Here is a 5,894-nt window from a genome sequence, read left to right as displayed (position 1 = left end):
TCGTCTGTCACGTGGTCGGTGCTCGGATTTGAGCTGCGCCCCTTGTAAATCGCGCCCTCTGGTGCCTGGCCGCGGGATTCCAGTCGCTCTCCCGCACCCCTCTCATCGCTCAATTCCTTCCTCTCCATGTGTACCACCGTGTTCGGTGGTTCGCACTGCGGCCTCACTTGCCAGGGACGCGGGTTCGATCCCAGCCTCGGGCGATTGTCTGTGCGGAGTTTGCACATTCTCCCCGTGTCCGCGTAGGTTTCCCCCGGGTGCTTTGGTTTTCTGTCACTATTCGAAGGTGTGCAGGTTAGGTGAACTGGCCATGCTAAATTGCCCATAGTGTTCAGGATGTCAATGTTAGGTGCATTCGTCAGGGTTAAGTGTAAGGGAATGGGGTGGGCTACTCTTTGGAGGGTCGGTGGGGGCTTGTTGGGCTGAAGGGCCTGTTTCCACACTATAGGGATTCAATAAAATCACTACATTCATCCCCTTGTTTCTCACTGCATCAAAACAGCACAGAAGGAGGCTGTCCTGATTTTAATGAAATGCTGGCTGGTGTATAAAGAGGGTGAATGTCAGAGATAGGGACTCTGGTGTCTGAATCCGTGTAAGTAGACTATAGTAAAGAACTAGGAGAAAGTGAGGACTGGAGATCAGAGCTTAAAAATGTGTTGCTGGAAAAGCGCAGCAGGTCAGGCAGCATCAAAGGAACAGGAGCTCATTCCTGAAGAAGGGCTTATGCCCAAAACGTCGATTCTCCTGCTCCTTTGATGCTGCCTGACCTGCTGCGCTTTTCCAGCAACACATTTTTAAGCTACAGTAAAGGACTGTTGATATATAAATAAATGGTGATTTGGTGATGGGATACTGGCCTCTGTGGAGTTATTTCAGTGGCGTTGAGAGTAAAGCATGACCCTGAACAAGCACACTCACAAAGTTAAAAGTCACACAACACCAGGTTATAGTCTAACAGGTTTATTTGGAAACATGAGCTTTCAGAGCACTGTTCCTTCATTAGATGGTTGTGGACAACATAAAATCATAGGACACAGAATTTATAGCAAATGTTTACCGTGTGATGTAGCTGAAATAATATATTGGAAAAAACCTGGATTATTTGTTAAGTCTCTCATCTTTTAGAATGACCATGTTGATTTCAGTTCTTTCATAGAAAATCCCAAGTGAACTTTAATAATAGGTGCCATGTTGGCCCAGATAATGCATTGAAGGTGTGAGGTGCCCTGTGTGAGGCTGTCTGTGCCCCAATGTTCAGACTGAATCTGATCTAAAAAAGGGATTTGCAGAATCTTACATGGATTCATACAGTTTTTGAGCAAAATAAAATGTAATTCTGCAAGTACAAATTCACCCCACAAACTTATATGAGTGTATGTGCATGTGGGTGTGTGTGTGTGTGTGGGGGGGGGGGGGGGGGTATGAGTCTCTGTGAGAGAATGTGTGTATGTGTGTGAGAGTGAGTGTAAAGGAGTATAAGTCTGTGAGAGGGTGCGTGTGTGCGTGTGAGTGTATGTGTGAGTGTGAGCGTTCACAATGCAATTCCATCCATGCTCTCAAAACCAATCACAATAATGTCATCAAATCAGCAAATAAAGGAGGAACCATCGTCATTCAGAATAGGACAGCTTACTGTAAGTAAGTATACCGACAACTGAACAACCAGGAACACCACAGGCAACTACCGGCAGATCGGACCAAACAGCATACCTGTGAACTAAACACATTGATCAGGACTTTGGATCCAGTTCTTCAGAGTTCCCTATGCACCCTCACCTCATGTACTTATCGCTTGGTGACTTCTACTGCCTTCCAAAGATACACAAAGCCAACACACCAGTAGTCCCATTGTATCAGGCATTGGGATCCTGTGTGAAAGGCATCTTGAAACCCATTGTACAGGGGACCCCCCCCCCGCCAGCTTCTTTCGATTAGATTCCCTCCAGTGTGGAAACAGGCTCTTCAGCCAACCCTCCGAAGGGCAATCCACTCAGACTAATGCACCTAACTCTACGGGCAATTTAGCATGACCAATTCACCTAAACGCATATTTTTGGACTGTGGCAGGAAACCCACACAGACACAGAGAGAATGTGCAAACTCCACACAGACAGTCGCCTGAGGCTGGAATTGAACCTGGGTCCTTGGCGCTGCGAGGCAGCAGTGTTAACCACTGAGCCACCATGCCACCCTGTTGTGACACTACAGATTTCTTACGGAAACTCAACACCCACAGACCAGTCAAACCAGGAACATTCCTCGACACAATGGATGTTTCCGCACTCTACACCAGCATTCCCCACAATGACCAGCATCGTAGCAAGCTTCAGTACTCAACACCAACACCTGCCCATCTCAGTGTAAATTTGAAAAGGTTCAGAAAAGATTTTACAAGGATGTTGCCAGGGATGGATATATGTGGTGTGGTGCCAATCAAGCAGGCTGCTTTGTACTGGATGGTGTCAAGCTTATTGAGTGTTACTGAAGCTGCATCCATCCAGACAAGTGGGGAATATTCCATCACACTGCCGATTGTGCCTTGGAGGTGATTTACAAATCTGAGATTCATTCCTACATCAAAGAATGATTTGTCACAAACTTTGAACTTGTACAGTTGTGTGGATATATTGGTGTCTGCGGAGGTTCCCTAACTGAAAATAATTTGTCACACTTCTCACACCTGAATGGTTTCTCCCCTGTGTGAATGCGATGGTGCTTACGACGTGTTGACACTACTGAGAATAATTTCACACAAGGTTTGAAGCTTTTCACTTGAAGGGTTTCACATTTGAGGGAGTTCTCTTCCACATAGCTGCCTTTGTGTTAACAGTTAGACGGCGCACACACCTTGTGTGTTAAAGACACCATGTAATTCTGTTGAGTCCTCCTTATATATCTTACAGTAGAAAAGTGTGTCTGGCTCTAGGAATGAGTCAGTGGTTCATGAGGCTTGATGAATGACTGAAGCTCTCATCACACTTGGAGCCACTCATACTTCTTCCCAGCCCCACCCTGACCGATCACCCACAGCCAAACCTTCAGAAAGGTTGGTTCTAATGGAAGGCCATGCACCATTAATGATACTTCAGATCTGACGTTGTGTCAAAGCTCACTGGCCTGACTGATTTCCAGATGATGATTTCACTGCCCAAACTTCTCTGTGTTGAGTGGAGCTGAGTGGGAGCAAGCTGGAGGGTAGCCTGGGAAGGTAAGTGATATAAAAACTTATCATGATTATTTGCATCCTTCACTTGAGGAGTGCAGCTGAGCAGGAGCGAGCCAGAGGACAGTCTGGGAAGGTAAGAGATTCTGATTCTGAGTGTTTCAACTGAGGGGGACCTTAAAAGTGATGTCACAGGTTGGCTGTCTTTGATTGGCTAATAGGAAATCTGCTAAGTTTGAATCTGTGTTAAATTATTGGTTACAACTTGACTTCAGATTGAGATAATAAGCTGAGATATAAAAACAAAGTGAAAAATTAAAAAAACAAAAACAAATGCAAAACCAGTTAAGTAAAATAAGGATGGAGGGTTTGGTGATGTGTTGTTTCTGCATGATGTGGTAGCTGGTGGACCCCATTGTAGTTCCCAGTGACCATGTCCTTGATAAATGTTGATTGCTTGAGAAACTCCGGCTCAGATTTGATGATCTTTGGACATTGTGACACATCAGGGAGGGAGAGAGTTACCTGGATGCTGTGTTTCAGGAAACAGTCACACCCCTTAGACTAACTAACTTGAATTCAGCCAGTGGTCAGGTGTGGCTGTGAGTGAGGCAGGTAGAGGGATCCAGGAGGTAGACTTGCAGGAGTCTCAGATCCTGTCCTTGTCTAACAGGCTCGACAGCCTTGCTTCCTGTGTGGATGGGAATGGGGACCGCAAGGAGAATGAGCTGACTGACCACAGCAACATGGTGCAGGGAGTCATTCAAGATGGACGAGAGAAGAGAAATGTAGTCGTAATTGGAGATAGTATAGTTAGAGGCATAGTCACTGTTTTCTGTGACCAGGATTGAGAGTCATGAAGGTTGTGTTGCCTACCTGGTGCTCACGTTCATGCTATCTCATCTGGGTTGCAGAGGAACTTGGAGTAGGAGGGTAAGGTTTGAAGTATCATGGTCCATGTAAGTACCAATGTCATAGGGTAGAAGTTCTGCTAAGCAAGTATGAACAGCTAGGAGCTAAATTAGAAAGCAGAACCAAAAAGGTAATAAGGTCGATCTAACTACCTGAGCCATGAGCTGATTGGTACAGGGTTAATATGATTAAGCAGGTAGATGCATGGCTTTAAAGATTGGTGTGGGAGAAATGGATTTGAATTCATGGTGTATCAGCACCAGTGCTGGGGAAGAAGGAACTTGTTCCAATGGGACAGTCTTCATCTGAACTATGCTGGGATTTGATAGGACCAGTGTTCTAGCAAATCACATAATTGGGCTATAGACAGGGCTTTAAAATAAGTGCATGATGGGGTGGCGGTGGGGGGCGAGAATTTGACCCAAATTAAAGGAGGAGGTAATCCTACAGGTTAGATGTGGCGGATGGTTACCAGATAATAAAGGTCAGGGACGGAACAGGTGAATGTCTTTACGCATGAAGATATTTTAAAAGATTAGGGAAATTTATCAGGAGAACAAATTTAAAAGCTTTATATTTAAATGCAGAAGGCATTCAAAACAAAATTAGTGAGTTAATGATCCAAATAGAAACAAAAGGGTACAATTTGGTAGCCATTACTGAGACATGGTTGCAAGGAGACCAGGTCTGGAAATTGAATATCCAAGGGTACTTAGCATTTTATAAAGGTAGACTGAAAGAGAAAAGAGGTGGTGTAGCTTTGTTGGTGATAAGGGGGATCGGAGCTGTAATGAAAGATGACATAATCACGGGAGATCAAGGTGTAGAATCAGTCTGGGTAGAAATAAGGAATAGTGCAGGGAAGAAGTACTTGGTAGGAGTAATCTATAGTCCCTGAACAGTAGTCCCACAGGGGGCAAAGTTTAAATTAGTCTTGAAAGAAAGGCAATAATCATGGGTAATTTTAATATGCAAATAGATTGGAAGACAGAGTTCATTGAATGTATTAGAGATTATTTCTTGGAGCAATATGTTGTGAAACCAACCACGGAGCTGGCGTCTCTGGATTTGATATTGTGTAAAGAGGAGAGATTAATTGATGACATCATACTTAAGGATCCTCAAGGGAGTAGTGACCACAGTATGACTGAATTCAAAATTCAGTTTGGGGTGAGAAACTGGAGTCCCAATATTGTTCTGGAATTAAACAAAGGAAATTACATAAGCATGAGGATAGATTTGGCTCAGGCAGATTGCGCAGGAAGGCTAAAAGGTCAGACAGTAAATGAGCAATCGCTGTTGTTTAAGGAGCTACTCAGCTCCTCACAACTAAAATATCTCCCTGCGCTGCCTTGAGCCTCGAAAGCTCGTGCTTCCAAATAAACCAGTTGGACTATAAGCTGGTGTTGTGTGATTTTTAACTTTGTCCACCCCAGTCCAACACTGGCACTTCCAAATCATGACTGATGAACAGAAGACAGAGTTAGGATAAATAGATTTTTTTCTGGATGGCAAGAAGTAACTATGGGGTGCCACAGGATTTGGTCCTTGGACCCTCAGTTATTTACAACCTATATTAATGACTTGGATACAGGGATAGAAGGCTGTATAGCCAAATCTGCAGGCAACAGAAAAATAGACATGATTGTAAATTGCAATAAGGAAATAAGAACCTTACAGATGTATATATATATGGGTTAGGAGAGTGGGCCAAATGTGGAAAACGGGGTTTAACATGGTTAAGTGTGAGATCATGCATTTTAGTTGGAAAAATGGGAAAGCAACCTATTATCTAAATCGGGAGAGACTTTGGGGT

This window comes from Hemiscyllium ocellatum, chromosome 35 (genome assembly GCF_020745735.1).
Source record: "Hemiscyllium ocellatum isolate sHemOce1 chromosome 35, sHemOce1.pat.X.cur, whole genome shotgun sequence".
NCBI lineage: Eukaryota > Metazoa > Chordata > Chondrichthyes > Orectolobiformes > Hemiscylliidae > Hemiscyllium > Hemiscyllium ocellatum.
The sequence above is the reverse complement of the archived record's forward strand: the minus strand, read 5'-3'. Positions refer to the sequence as shown.